The sequence below is a fragment of the Lemur catta genome, chromosome 5 (assembly GCF_020740605.2).
Source record: "Lemur catta isolate mLemCat1 chromosome 5, mLemCat1.pri, whole genome shotgun sequence".
Classification (NCBI taxonomy): Eukaryota; Metazoa; Chordata; class Mammalia; order Primates; family Lemuridae; genus Lemur; species Lemur catta.
In genome coordinates, this window is record NC_059132.1 from 74,527,709 (window position 1) to 74,543,735 (window position 16,027).

Here is a 16,027-nt window from a genome sequence, read left to right on the forward strand (position 1 = left end):
AATTATTTTTAAAATTGATAGATACAATTGTATTTATTGTGTACAATGTGATGTTTTGAATTATGTGTGTTTATATATATGTGCACATTGTAGAATGAAAAATTTTTTTTTTTTTTTCCTGAGAGTCTCACTTTGTTGCCCGGGCTAGAGTGAGTGCTGTGGCATCAGCCTAGCTCACAGCAACCTCAAACTCCTGGGTTTAAGCAATCCTACTGCCTCAGCCTCCTGAGTAGCTGGGACTACAGGCATGCGCCACCATGCCCGGCTAATTTTTTCTATATATATATTTTTAGTAGTCCAGATAATTTATTTCTATTTTTAGTAGAGACGAGGTCTTGCTCAGGCTGGTCTCGAACTCCTGACCTCGAGTGATCCACCCGTCTTGGCCTCCCAGAGTGCTAGGATTACAGGCGTGAACCACCGCGCCCGGCCAGAATGAAAATTTCGTAATGGCTGACAGAATTGTGATTAATTATGTGGTTGTGGCAAATTTACTTGACTGTTTTTCAGTTATTAGCATTTAAATAGCTTCCGTGATTTATTAAGTATAGTATTTATTGTTTTCTTAAAAAATGTACTTTGTTAAAAATTTTGTCTAGCTTCCACCTATTGTGATGTTGAATGGTGGCTTCTTGCGGTTTTGTTTCATATTTACATTAGCTTCTGCCTTTTGTACTAACTGTTAGTTTTTTTAGATGTTCTTACTGCTGTCTTGAACACCTCTAGCTTTTGTTCTGTATATTTCTCTCAGGTAGGATAATTTTCTAGCCTGCTTCTTTTCAAACTCATGTTTTTCTGGTTGTACAGTAGGGGTTAAGCCATGCATTTGTGTTGTGAAACTAATCTTACTAGTTAACCCTGATGATAGGAGATGCATGTCTAAAACCAAAGTGGACTTCGCTCGTGGGATGGCAAAAAACTGAACTTTCAAGTGTCAGTATCTGGATAAGTCAAAGGTATCAGGGCACATTTGGGAGCATTATACATTTTTGGATGTTTATAAAAGTTATTTGTGATTCTTCCTTTGCTATTTTATATTATATTATTATTATCTTAATGTGATGCTTTTGGTCTATGGATGTAGATTTATTTAGTTTCACATTTTTTTTTCCTCTCCTAAAGGAAGCATATAATTACTTAACATCTCTTAGAAGATGGAAGAATCCCTCTCTATTTTCTGTTACCCAGCAGGAGCTTCTCATTTTTGGCTAGCATTCAAATTGCTAAATAAAGATTTGCTTTTTGCTTGCTTGCTTGCTTGCTTGCTTATTTATTTATTTATTTATTTATTTATTTATTTATTTTTACATAAAGACAAATGCAATCTGAGGAGAACCCACTCAATATTCAACAAATAGTGGTAAATTGGAGGGGAGGAAAAAAAATGGAGAAACTTAGATTGGATTCTGCAGTTTGTTAATGATTGTGGGACATTTTTTATTCCTTTCTATAGATTTTGAAAGTCTTCTGGAGGTTTCCAGCAGAGCCAAATGTTGGAGAAATCTTTTCCACTCCTCTGAAGGGTGAAGTGAGCAAATGCAACCCAGCAGTAGGCTATTGAAGAGAGCAATCACAGGTAATGTCTTATTTTCTTACTACTATTGATATGTTTTTAGTAATGTTCAATAGTATATTATGTTTTTTTTAAAACAAGCCTACTTCAACTTACACATCCAGGTGAACATTATCTTGTTTAAAACAATCTTTTTGAGAGGCTACACTGTATCCTCTACCCAAAGCATTTTTAAAATCTTTCTTTGGGAACTGCATCTTGATCCTCTGGTAGCATTCTTTGAAGCATCCTGTGTTCTGTGGTGGCATATCTCAACCCTGTAAGCGTGTATTTGAGAAATAGGCTATAAGCTCATTTAGAGCTTGGGTGATGAATCTGGGGTATTTTAATTTTGATCAAAAACAAGAAGGAGCAATAACATAAGGAAACCAGTTTTTCTTTTTGTGATTTGTGTGTGTGTGTTTGAAGGCTTATACATTGTATTGAAGATTAATTCTAAGAAGAAATTACTCTGAGTTTCAAACAATGGTAGTTAAAACAATTGATTAGGCTTCATAGTTTACAGAGAGGCATATGTTATTTATTTGGCTGTATAAATGTTGGTATTCTTTCTTATTAAAATCAGTCAACAATCAATCTGTCAGAATAGTAGAAAGGTTCCTGTATTAATCAGATTAAATAAAATGAGATCTAAACTTCCTTATAAGGTATACCTCTAAGGCTTTATAATTTGCCTCTTATAAACCATCCCCTGGGGGTGTGTTTTGCAATGTTTCTCACAATGTTATTAGAGCTCTTGTTTCAAATACATGATATTACTAGGCCCCAAAACTAGTGTATCAGAATCAGAATGGTAAGGGCAGGGCTTGGGAATCTGCATTGTAAATCTGCAGTGTCACCAAAGATTGACACCCTGATGCAGTAAAATCAGACCTCTACTTAATCTTTGTGTGTGGGTGTATGTGTGTGTGTATATATTTAAAGCTGTTCTATAGTTTTTCACTTGATTTTAGCTTTGAATAAAACAATGACAATATTTTTGGTATACTATACTGACACAGGGTTATGTTCTCAAGTAGTTATTATTAATAGGTCAAATTGAAAATACAATTGAATAAAACTGTACTTTAAACTTTATGTCTAAGTTTGAAATGGATATATTTTTCCTGGATACAAATGTATAAATCTACTTTTGACACCTAGATGCCAAATACTAACTTTTATTAAATATCTGCTTTTCAAATATGCTAATAAGTTAAACCTCAGATCTATTAATCAAGTTGAGGGTAAAGAGAAATGGGTAGGCATTGGAGATCCCTCGGTTCAATGCTATACGACACTTAGCATCCAGTCCAGCATTTTTCAGTAAACATTGTGATGAAATTTTTGGTGCAATTTATGGTTCAGACAGACAAGATACTTTCTTTCTAATGCTCTGAGATTTTGTGAAGCTCTTTGAATCCTCCAAATGAAAGGGAATATTAACATGAAATGAAGCAGTAGCTTTTGATAAGTTATTTTGATTACATTCTTGTAATTCCATGTACATTCTTTGGTAATCATTCCTATAAATTTATTGATTTTATGGAATGTAAGCTTTTTGTATATAGAATTTTTCTTTTAGATACATTTTCAATTCTACAAATAAGTTATACCTTTACTTTAAAATATATACAGGGTATCCAAAAAGTCACTATACATAGGGAAAATGGGAAATTGTAGCTAAATGTACTTTTGTTACAAAATATTCATTGCAGAATTTTACAGAATTTTCCCTTTATATGGACTATTTTGTAAGGAAAAAATTTTGTAAAATTTTTGTAATGAATATTTTGTAAGTAAAGGTACGTTTAGCTACAATTTCCCATTTTTTCTATGTATGGCGACTTTTGGGCTACCGTGTGTGTGTGTGTGTGTGTGTGTGTGTATAAAATACTAAAGCTTTTTGTATGTATTAATATTAATAGATAATATATCTATAGTAAAATAAAATGTGAGAACGTATTTGTTAGTTAAAGCTATTAACATCAGATGCTTGTTTCTTTATTAAAATATTTAATTTATTGGTATGAAGTATTCCCTTAAGTTTATACTTGAAAAATTGTGGTAAAATGCATAACATAAAATTTACCATCTTAACCAGTTTCAAGTGTGCATACAGTTCAGTGGGATTATGTAAATTCACATCATTGTGCAACCATCTATCATCATCCATCTCCGGAACTCTTTACATCTTGCAAAACTGAAACTCTATACGTATTGAACAATAACTCCCCATTTCACCCTCCCGCTAACCCTTGTCAACCACCATTCTACTTTCTGTCTCTATGAATTTAACTACTCTAGATACCTCATGCAGTGTTTGTCTTTTTGTGACTGGCTTATTTTACTTAGCATATGTCCTCAAGGTTTAGCCATATTATATAATGTGTGAGAATTTCCTTCCTTTTAAAGACTGAATAATATTTTGTTGTAAGTATATACCATTTTGTTTGTCCATTCATCCATCCACAGGCATTTGGGTTACTTTCATCTTTTGACTGTTGGGAATAATGTGGCTGTGAACATGGGTGTACAAATATCTCTTTGAGTTCCTGCTTTCACTTCTTTTGGATATATATCTAGATGTAGAATTGCTAGATCCTATGGTAGTGCTATGTTTAATTTTTTTGAGGAATCATCATGCTGTTTTCCACAGTGGTTGTACCATTTACATTCCCACCAGCATTGCACAAGAGTTCCAATTTCTCCACATCTTTGCCACACTTGCTATTTTATGTTTTTTTGATAGTAGCCATCCTGATGGTATGAGGTGATATCTCATGGTTTTGATTTGCATTTCCCTAATGATTAATGATGTTGAGCATCTTTTCATATACTTTTTGGCCATTTGTCTATCTTCTTTGGAGAAATGACTATTGAAGTCCTTTGCCGTTTTAAAACTGGATTGTTTGTCGTTTTGTTTTTGAGTTCTTTGTTTATCTGGATATTGCCTCTCCGTCAGACATAGGATTTGCAAATATGTTCTCCCATTTCATAGGTTGCCTTTTCAATCTATTGATTGTGCCCTGTGATGCCCAGATTTTAAATTTTGATTTAGTCCAATTTATTTATTTTTACTTTTATTGTCTGTACTTTTGGTGTCATATCCAAGAAATCATTGCCAAATCCAATGTCATGAAATTTTTCCCCTATGTTTTTTTTCTTCTAAGACTTTTATAGTTTTAGTTCTTATGGTTATTAGGTCTTTGATCCATTTTCAGTTAATTTTTGTGTATAGTGTAAGATAAGGGTCCATCTTCATTCTTTTCTTGTGGATGTCCAGTTTTCTCAACACTGTTGAAGAGAAGTTTATACTTTTAAAGACAGTTTAGGATAAGGAAAAGAAAAGTTGACTATCATAAATAGCTGTGTTGTATTTATGTAGAGATTCCCATAAAGTCCTGTTTCTAATTAAGGTATTTCAGAAACAAAAGAATATTGCATAAATTTGGAGCTCACCTTAGACTAAGATGTAATAATTGTAACTAGGCATAGGGCCTATGTTTAAGTTGTGTGGTAGTCACTTAGTGGATAATGACTTTTTAAATTTGGGATTTGATTCTGACAAACTCTGAGTTTTGGTCTTAAGGTGGTGTGTGTGTGTGTGTGTGTGTGTGTGTGTGTGTCCGTCCGTCCGTCACCATCCCCCGTTACAGGGGTTTTCCAAGTTAACTCTGACCAATGAGAGATCCTCCAGTATTTTAGGGAGCATTAGTTTTAAGCAGAGTGAACATTCTTAACGTAAAGAATAGCCACTAATGGATCCTGGGAAAACTGTATAGCCATTTCAAACCATTCAGCTGTCTGTGTAGCGGAAATTGTTTGGAACCTGTTCTTGCCTCTTAGCTTTAGAAAGCAGTATGTGTGTTGACAGAAGAATATTTACATTGGTTTTGACAAGGTCAAAAGTCAAATATTGTGCCTTAGATGTGAGGTTATTTTGGGGTGGGCAGGAGGGTGTTGGGAGTGGGCTTTGTAGAATATAAAAGCACAAACACGTAACTAAGGACAAAGCCTGGGCAAGGATACCAAGAAGAGAGAGGGAACAGCTTAGGTGGTTGTAGGACTAATTTAGATAATGAAAGACTCCCTTAGGTGTATTATTTTCTTTGGAGGAAATAATAGCAAAAATGGGTTTGAAAGTGGACTGTATAGGGTTGAAGACAGTATGATATAGAATGTGTATGATAGTCCTGAGGAGATGCTGTCAGTGGAATTCATCCTTTATGAATTTTGGATGTGTTCTCAGAACAATGAGACAAATAGCAGGCAGATAGAGGCAATTACAGATATTCTGAGCTGTTGAGTGAATTGTGTATTTGAATATGCTATTTCAGGGTTAACAGCCATCTACCAGAGAAAAGAATAGCAGTTTTAGCAGCATTAGAATGCCGTCCTTTCTACTGTAATGCTGGGAATGTCTGAGTTATACAGAATTGGGTTGGTGAGTGAGAATGTTTCTTTGTGGCTTCCCTGGCTTTGTGTGGGACCAGTGGGAAGCCATTTTCAAAAGTGATTTTAAATAAAAATCTTGCTTCAAGACTGATGTGGGACTAGATTTTCTGAGTAAATAATGTAAAAAGATACCTAAAAATGACTTGTTAAAGTCAAATAATCATACCAGCTACATAATGCTATAAATCTTAAATTTTTTCATTTTGCACATATTTTTTTTCATAATTTTGTAGGTTTTAAAATCATAATCTCTATCTCCTTTTGTGAATTTAGTCTTTTTATTTTTTCAGCCATTTTTGTCTCTTCACATGTTCCGTGACTCTTATAATTTCATTCTAACTTAGTTTAGCTCTTTTCCAGCTTTTTATATCTGTTCTTAGTGATAAGAATGGCTTAAAGTAAATATATATAATCTGTGTTTATTTCTATTTTCTAATTCATTTTTATTATCATCTCTGAAACACCATGTCTTATCTTGGTCTTTAAGTGTACAGGGTTACACCGAACTGAAGTATTCAGAGAAAAGTCTCTAAGACCTCTAGTCCAGACCAGAGCATCTTATTTATTCCTGTGTTTCTATCACCCAACGTAGATGTTCAGGAGATACTGATTGTGTGAAAGAGGAAATGAGTATTTAAATCAGCCAACTGATTTCTGCCAATTCCACATGCTTCTTACCTTTGTAAAATCACGCTAGCAGGTTATATATTGGTTAGGGTTAGGTTCACCTATAAGTAACCACCAAAATTAATGGCTTAAACAAATTAGAGGATTATTTTTCTGATATGTGAAGTCAGTATGGAACTAGGGTTTCCAGGTGTAGTAGAATGGTTCCTTGATTATCAGGGACCCAGCTTTCTTCTGTCCTTGTGCTCGGCTGTACTGAGATGTGATCCTTGCCCTTGTATCCTCCGTTCAAGAAGATGGCTGCCGTGACTCCAGCCATCTGCAGGTCCTCATTCTAGGAGAGAAGGGAAAGGTGAAAAAAGCAAAAAGAAGCTTGCCCAACAGTCTGCCTACTGCCCCCACCTTCTTTTAGGGGCTTTCCTGAAAGGCCTTCCAAGTGATTTCCCCTTATCCTCACTGATTGTATGTTATCACAACATTATCACTTCTAGCCGGAAGAGAGGCTAGGAGATAGAGTTTTTTCCTGTCTCTTGGCTACTTGCTACAAAATTGGGGTTCTGTTAATAAGGAAGGAGAGACTAGAAACTGAATGGTGTCTAGCAGTCTCTGCATAGGTTAGGATGATTTCTGCTTAAGTGATTATAGAAAGCGTTAGTGAATAATCTGCAGATCAGTATGTCAGCACCTTTGTTTTTTAAAATATATTAACCAATTTTAAAGGAAGTTACCTTTTTTTCCTGTGGTCACTTTACATAAAGTTAACAATCTATTTGGCTATTTTAGAGGATTTATAGGTACCTAAAAATTTAAATGATTACTTTTATCAATCTTTATTACTTTTTCTGGATATTTGCACTTGTTGAACATACTTTCTCAAGGTCTCATTGAGATATACCCCAGAATCTGCTAGTGGAGTGTGACTTAATAGAATATTTGGTAAACATACAAGAAATAAGGAATCTATATCTTTAATCTCCTTCTGTTAATTTTTTCTACATAAAAATCCAGAAATCCCAAGAAAATTTTATGTATTAAGTCATTCATTGAAGAATATTTTTAATAGTAAAAAATTGGAACAACCTAACTATTTAATAAGAGATGGGCATCCATATAATAGAATGAAGTACTATTAAAATTGGATTTAGGGGGAAGAATTTAATGACTTAGGAAAATGCTCAGAATATAATATTAAATGGAAAAAGCAAGAATCAATATTATATGTATATATACGTGTACATGAATTATGCTCCTGATTTTATAAAATTGATGAAATTATTAGAAAGTATAGAAAAAAGACTGGAAAGAAAGATATTCAAACTTTAAAAATGGTTTGTCTCTCACGTTGGTGCTATGAGTGATTTTTATCATCTTTATATTTTCTGTTTTTTTGCAACAATTATGTATTTTTTATGATTTAAAAATGAATTCTGTTAAATATAAAGAATATGCCTACTATTTTGATGATCAATCAGCATCAAAGGTGAAATTTTGATGTTGATATTTAAATCAAGGAAGAATAAGCCCATGCCAGATATATCCCATAAGGTTTGTGATTTGCATATTAGACATGCTTTCCTGCATTTGTTTAGAGATATTTTCTCCTCTTTTTCCTAGTAATTTTAACCTTGTCTAATGGAATCTAGTAAATTGAAATAAACAAAATTTATTGTGGGTTTTTTTTTTTTTTGCTTTTGGCATTTGTTGTAGATGTTAAAAACCAAAGCACCACAAAGTTTAAATTCTTATATTTGGTAGCTGGATTGTTGTATATCCTTAATAGTCCTATGGCCGTCTTTAGCATGTCATCATTTCCAGGGTAATCCTGTTAATATATGAATGTATGTATGCTTTCACAGGCAAAAGCTGAGAGGATCGTGACACATCTGGGCTTCCATGTAACTGACCCTTAAGGAAAATAAGGTGTCCGAGTGACATATTTCATATTCATAGACCTTGTAGCCAGGAATAGGTTAATTTTAGAGATGTATTCCAGAATATTAGATAAATAAAGTATGAAAAACATGTTAAATATAAACCAAGATAGTATCAGCTAGGAAAAAAACCCAACAAAAACTAACAAACCCCTAAAGCGATAATATCTAGCTGGGGATTTTGGGACCTAGGGCCGGAATACAAAGTTTAAGTTATGTTTAGGAGGAAAAGGACAGGTTTATGAAAACATTTTAGAGCAGTTGTCCCCAGGCTGTTTGAGAATGAACACATCTTTCTAATGTAAAAATATGCTGTGGAATGCTACAAGATTCTGTCTCTAATTTTGTTATCCCTCAATGAGAAAATAATATTGATAGAAAGTTACTAAAACTCTAATCATAGTTTTAATAAGTCTATATTTTGTTAAATATGGTATTATTTATATAACATCAATATCTACTTGGAAACTGGCCTTTAGTCTTAAGTAGAGTTTGCAAAACTATGGCCCATGGACCAAACCTGGCCAGCCACCTGTTTTTTTAGGGTCCACTAGCTAAGAACAGTCTCCTGAGTAGCTGGGACTACAGGCACACGCCACCACACCCAGTTAATTTTTCTATTTTTTTGTAGAGACAGGGTCTTGCCCTTGCTCAGGTTGGTCTTGAATTCCTGACCTGAAGTGATCTTCCCACCTCGGCCTCCCAAAGTGCTAGAATTATGGGCATGAGCCACCGTGCCCAGCCTGATCACTTTTAATATCTGATCAAATTCCTCATTTTTCACCCTTGATAGCTGATCACTCTGGCCTGTCTTCTGCAAGAATCCTGTTCAGTTAGTTTATCAGGAATCCTCCTACTCTGTCTTCACTTAGTAATTTTCCATCCACTGATCTCCTCACTCTGCTCATAGGCTGTAATCCCTAGCTGTCTTTGCAGTATTCAGAGTTGAGCCCCTGATCTCTCTCTTCTATTGGGCTAATCTTGATACCTCTTGCAATAGTCCTGAATAAAATCTTCCTTACTGTTTTAACAAGTGTCAGAATAATTTTTTCTTTAACAGTGTCAATAGTGCATAGGTTGAGAAATCCTGTGCCAGAGTCATGTTTGGAACACATGTAAATTCAGGGACCACCTCTGTAATACAAATGACTGCAGCAGCCTCTTTCCTCCGTGGGGTTCCATCGTTTGTTAGGGAAGGGAAACTGACCAGCACAAATGTGTACTGGGGATGAGTTGTCTCAAGGCCTTGAAAGAGGCCAGTTATAAAGATATTTTACCCCAACATCTCGTTGGTAGGGTACGGCAGTCTGGGATAGGAGTGGCTATGTTGTATTTGGCCCTGGCTCAACTCTGTGGATATCCTGAAAATGAAATAAGGTTGATTCATTGTCTAGGGGCATTTCATTATCAACATCCCTTCCCCTCTGTTTTCCTGTCTGCTGATATCTTCATTAAAAGATGAAGCCTTGCAATCTTCAATTCGAGGTCACATGCCGAAAGGCAAATGTATGAACTTGTTAAAACAGATTTAGATTGTTATTAAGCAATAAATAGAAGTGATTACTGTATCTTTCCTGGTTCTCATTTAGAGGTGTGGTGGAAAAGAACAAGAGTGCGCATAGGGTCTGAAAATGTGTATCTGCATTTTGGGGTAGAAGTTAAGGAAGTTAGAGATCTTCATTGGTGGTGAGAGACAAGAGAAAGCTAAAGACAAAGGAAAAACTTCAAAGCTGTGGCTTGACTCTCCCTTCTTGTACACCTGAGTCTCAGACCCTCTTTTCTTTTGTCTGCTTGTTTCCTAAGAACTGGAGTCCTGGAGCCTGTTCTACCCATGTGGTTTTGATATTATCTAAAGCTTTGTTCTCTGGGTGGAAAACACTGGATCCTCTCTCTCTCTCTTTCTTTCTTTTTACCTGGAACCAGATCTGCTCAGGACAAGTCCAGTCTGGTTGGCTGAACCACTCCAGCTGATGGTTCTGGTTCTGGTTGTTTTATATCTCTCTAATTTTCCTTGACCATGTTATTCCCAATCAGGTTCTGAAATAACGACTTCATAAAGTAAGCATAGTTGCAAACTGGCCACAAAGTCCTTGTGCATGCCAGTTGAACTTACTTCTGTGTTCCCCTCCATTTTCCACATAGATTTTAACTTTTTCCAATTTTCTTTTGGAAATCTTTCACTTTGATGATTGGAGGTCATTGGAGCAGACCCTGCTATTATTTATAGGTCTCTGACTATTGTCAGGTAGAATCTTTGCCTAGGGATGTTATGGCCATGATCAGGCTATTAGAGATTATTTTGATGACTTGTAATTGAAAACACAGAAAGTGTTCAGAAGTAGATAGAGAAATTTTGAAATTTGGGCAGAGAAAGGAGGCGGCCATGTAGAGATTTTTAATTAGCAGAATAGGGGACTTTGTGGCCACTCTTTATTTTTCTAGGTCCCAAAAGGACCATTTTGATATGCTAGCAACTCGATTAAAGAAGGCAACTATCTATTAAGTAACTAGGCAGAAACTACTAATTTACTATTCATTATTAAGTTCATAAACATAGAAAAATCTTGTTTTCTGGATTGGATTTAGATGAGCCATTCTCTTCAAATAAAATCCTTCTATTTAAAGAAAAGTTAAACATGCTAATGTACCCTAAGAAGTACTGCATAGTCTGGGTTGACAGTCTGCCTGGTTTTGAATTCTGACTCTCTGCCTCATGTCACCCTTGGTAAGTTACTTAGCCTCTCTCTGCCTCGGTTTCCTCAGTGGTAAAACAGGGAAAATAATAGTATACCTGCCTCATAGGGTTGTTGTTAGGACTATATTAGTTTACATGTAAAGTAATTAAAACAGAAACAGTGCAGGCCACATTGTAACTGCTATTAAAACCTTAGGTATTACTAATAGTATTCATCGTGGTGTTGGAGTTAAGACCTTAATCTAGCCAAAGATATTTTCAGGTCATTCAAGGAAACATGTTCAGACATTTCAAGAAAGAAAAATCTAAGCCTAATTCTTTAAAATATCTTAAATGAGAAAGATAAATGAAATTGTTGGAGGTGTCAAATTGTATATTTTTCAAATAGGCTACTCACTGTGGACATAGACAAAATTGCCATGGCACTAAAGAGTACAGCTGTTGCCGCCTGGGTATCTATCAGGGTTGTTGGTTAAAATGACACTCATTTAAATCTAAGTTTTACTGTGAAAATATCAATTTGCTGAAGAACACAGGAGTAAAGTGCCCTATGGGGTTTAATTTTGGCATGGATAACAAAATACACAGAATTCGAATTTGGGTGATATCAACAATAAGAAAGGCAATATAAACACCCATATTTATGTAATTTTATAGAATAAACTTGCCGTATATGGAGGGGGCAGTATTCCTTCATTTTTTTCAGTAGGCATGAGTTTAGAAGATTAGGCATTTTAAATAAGTATACTTATGCTATTTAGATGTACAGAAACATTTCCAAATGAAATTTGCTTTCCTAAAATACCAAAGGAAATTCCTAAAGCTTTATCTTCATATTTATCTTCAAAATATCCTATATTTTTAATATGTGTTTATGATCAAGTGGACCTGTGTTAATATGCATACATATATACAAGGATGTAATTATGGTGGAAAACAAATTTAGGAGAGAGATTTTGGATTTCTTTTTCTTAAATAAAAATACAGCTCCTTTCTCTGAAAATGGTTTTCTTTAAGCACACCAGAAAATCTGAGTGGCTTTCTGCCAGTTGATTTTTTTTTTTAAGGGAAAAAAAAATGCTCCATTGATCCCTAATATGGTTTTTTTCTGTGGCTGGTTTTCTACATGCGGGGAGAAAGTTTGATTAATTACCATTAACTGTGACATATCCTGTGGGTAATGAAATTTTTTTTGTGTATTTATTTTCTCCTCTTTTTGAACACATTGTTGTGTAAATAGATTCTAGTAAAGCAGTATTCCAGAGCAGTTAGTGGAAAATAAATGCATTTTCTACAACAGCATGGGATGGCAGTGTTGTCTAGTACTTAGGTAGTACTCAGAGACGTAGCATACTGTCACTGTCTGTAGGATCTGAATCTTTAAGCTGTTTTTTTGGGAGTTAGTTAGGTCCTGGTAGTGCCTGTACACCATTGAGATGGTTACTTAGGCTGAGAGCTGCAGTCTGTTGTCATTAATACTAGTGTCAATATGAAGCCAATCCAAGATTAAATTGCTTTGATTTTGGTAACTCCTGTTCTTGCTGTCTGGTCACTCAGGGTATCATTATTGCTGTTCATTAAATTAGTGCTTCTTAAATTGGGGGTAACAATATAATTGATGTGCTTTTACACAGTTTTTTCTCATTTGATTTCTCTAATGCTATACAGTAGATAGGTAGGTGTCAATTACGATAAAGTAAAGTTAAATAATTTGCCCAAGGCCATTAAATAGTATGTGACAGAACAGAATTTCAAACCCAGTCCTCTGGTCCCCAAGCTTATTGCTCATATGTTTGAACCATATGTTTTTTTTTTTTTTAACACATTGTTAGATTGTTAGATTTGATTTGATAAAATTTAGTTAAGGATTTTTGCATCTATGTTGTTGAGAGATATTGGTCTGTAGTTTGCCTTTGTTGTGATGCCTTTGTTTAGTTTTGGTATTAGGATAATGCTGGCCTTAAGAACAAGATAGAAAGTATTCCCTCTGCTTCTATTTTCTGGAAGACAATGTAGAGAACTGGTATGATTTCCTCCTTTAGTGTTTGGTAGAGTTTACCAATGAACCTATCTGGGCCTGGTGCTTTCTGTTTTGGAAGGTTGCTACCTATTGATTTAATTTTTAAAATATCTATAAGCCTATTCAGATGATCTATTTCACCTTATATGTGTTTTGGTATATTGTGTCTCTCAAGGAATTGGTCCATTTCATCTAGGTTATCAAATTTGTGGGCATAGAGTTGTTCAGAGTATTCCTTTATTATTATTTTAGTGTCCAAGGGATTAGTAATGGATGGCCCAACTTTCATTTCTAATATTAATAATTTATGTTTTCTGTCTTTTTTCTTAGTTAACCTGGATCTTTTCAAAGAACTAGCTTTTGGTTTAGTTGATTTTCTCTATTGATTTTCTATTTTCAATTTCATTGACTTCTGCTCTGATTTTTACTATTTCTTTTCTTCTGCTTACTTTGGATTTAATTTATTCTTTTCTTTATAGTTGCCTAAGGTGGAAGCTTAGGTTATTGATTTTAGATATTTCTTCTTTTTTATATGTCTATTCAATGATATAAATTTCATTCTAAGCACTACTTTTACTGCATCCCACACATTCTGATAAATTGTATTTTCATTATCATTTAGTTGAAAATCTTTAAACATTTTTCTTGAGAAACCTTGTCTGATCTATGTTTAGAAATATATTGTTTAATCTTACTGCATGCTTTTTGTACATTAGCACAGTTGTACATTTTCCAGGATACAACTAGGAACTAGATTCTTGTTCCTACTAGTAACAATTGTACATATTGGGCTTCTGTGGTAAGGAAGGGTGGAAAGGGAAGAAGGAGGGAAGCACTGGTCATTGGTCTTTTATTCTCTGGTTAACTTTGCATATTTTCAAAACAGATTTGAAGCTGACAATAAAACACACAAATATAATTGAGCCATTATAACAAGGATAAAAGTATGTGCTAAACTGGAAAAAACAGTTTATCAGAAGGGTAGTCCTGTCAAATATTAGTAATTTTCCTTGGTCTAAGAATGGAACTGGACAGTAGATAATTTTTAGATTAAGATTTCTGATAAGTGCTGTAATTTCCTATTATTGATTGAAAAGCAAGCTGATATTAAATAAAAGAGGTAAAGAATTTATTTTAAATATTATTACCCAAATGGTGGATCATCTTACCATTGCAGAGGTGGGCTGCAGCTATATCTGTAGACAGGTTGCATACTTCCTGTAGAGATTGATAACATGACACTCATTTTTATTTTTCTATTCTTTATATTCCATCTTGTCCTCCCCCAAAAGTTTGAGGTAGTGAATAGAAATACAGGATAAAAAAAGATAAAACTGTGAAGGTGAAAATAAGGGAATACAATAAGCTGAAGCTCACAGAAATGCTTTAACAAGGTCTGTCTCTCTTTCTGGATGTGGACCATAAATTTGAATCTGAGTGTTATAGGAACAGCTGGATCAAATAAAGGGAGTCACAGGTTGAAACCTCACAGTGAGCTAATAAGCGCAGGTATTCTGAAGTGACTGAGCTTCACTGAGGCAGGAGTTAGATTCTGGGTTTATGGTATTTGTAAACTTTAGCTCTCAGAAGACCCTTACTCTAGTCTCCTGCCATCATTGTGATTTAGTTTGGCTTACTTTTTCTGACTTCACTCTTTTTCTCCTAGTTCAAATACTTGAGAAGGAAATTATCAGATTCAGTTCATTCTTTTAAAGTCAGACTGTGCTGCATAAACCACAATTTGCTGGCTGTGGCACGTATGTCTCCCCAAGTCAGATCGGATGTCCATCCCCTGTAGGCAATGTTTTGGTGGGGCCAGGTCTAGGGACTTGCCTCCCACTCTGGAGATTGTGTGGTATGTGTGGAACAGCTTCCCTTCAAAACCTCTAGTGCAGTCATTTACAAATCACACAGTATTGTTAAAATTTAAAAACATACTAGTCATCAAGGAGCCTTTTTATGAATTGAGGCCTAAGACAAATTCTTCTTGTGGGTCCCTGTGAAGATAGCATTCTCTCAACAACATCCCTACAACAGCTACAATAATGATTTTCACAGCTGCTAATTGTGATGTCCCTCAGTTTAAGCCAAGCACATAATGTCAGAGTATGATTTAGTAGAAGTGATTCTTTTAGGATATAAAGCAGTGAGGTTGAACTCTGAAGCTCTGATACTTAGGGTTGATTTAGAGACATAATTTAAGTGACAGTAGAGGTCTTCTTTTTTAAATTGAGGTAAAATTCACACAACATGTAGTTAACCATTTTAAAACGGACAATTCAATGACATTTAGTGTATTTATACCATGTTGTATGACCACCACCTTTCTCTAATTTCAAAACTTTCCCTCACCCTGGAAGAATACCCCATACTCATTAATCATTCTCCATTCCCTATTCTCCCTGTCTCTTAACAAACACAAATCTGCATTCTGTCTCTGTTAATCTGCCTATTCTGGATATTTTTTACATGAAACAAATCATACTTTAAGTGTCTTCTTCTTTCACTTAGCATTATTTTGGTGGTTTTTTTTTTTTTTTTTTTTTTTTTTTTTGAGATAGTGTCTCACCCTATTATTGCCTGGGCTAGAGTGCAGTGATGTCATCATAGCTCACTGTAACTTCAAACTCCTGGGCTCAGGCAATCCTCCTGCCTCAGCCACCCAAGTAGCCAGAACTATAGGTGTGCTACCATGCCTGACTAATTTTTCTATTTTTGTAGAGACGGGGTCTTGCTGTGTTGCT

General features: G+C 34.9%; 1 protein-coding gene across 1 annotated transcript in view; it reads left to right on the forward strand.

The window, feature by feature from the left end:
* The window catches only part of FHIP1A (FHF complex subunit HOOK interacting protein 1A), a 217,068-nt gene that overhangs the window by 55,491 nt on the left and 145,550 nt on the right, over window positions 1–16,027 (forward strand). The window contains exon 2 of the mRNA XM_045552111.1: window positions 1,454–1,576. The gene's annotated coding sequence lies outside the window, so the exon portion shown is untranslated. The remainder of the gene's footprint in view (window positions 1–1,453; window positions 1,577–16,027) is intronic.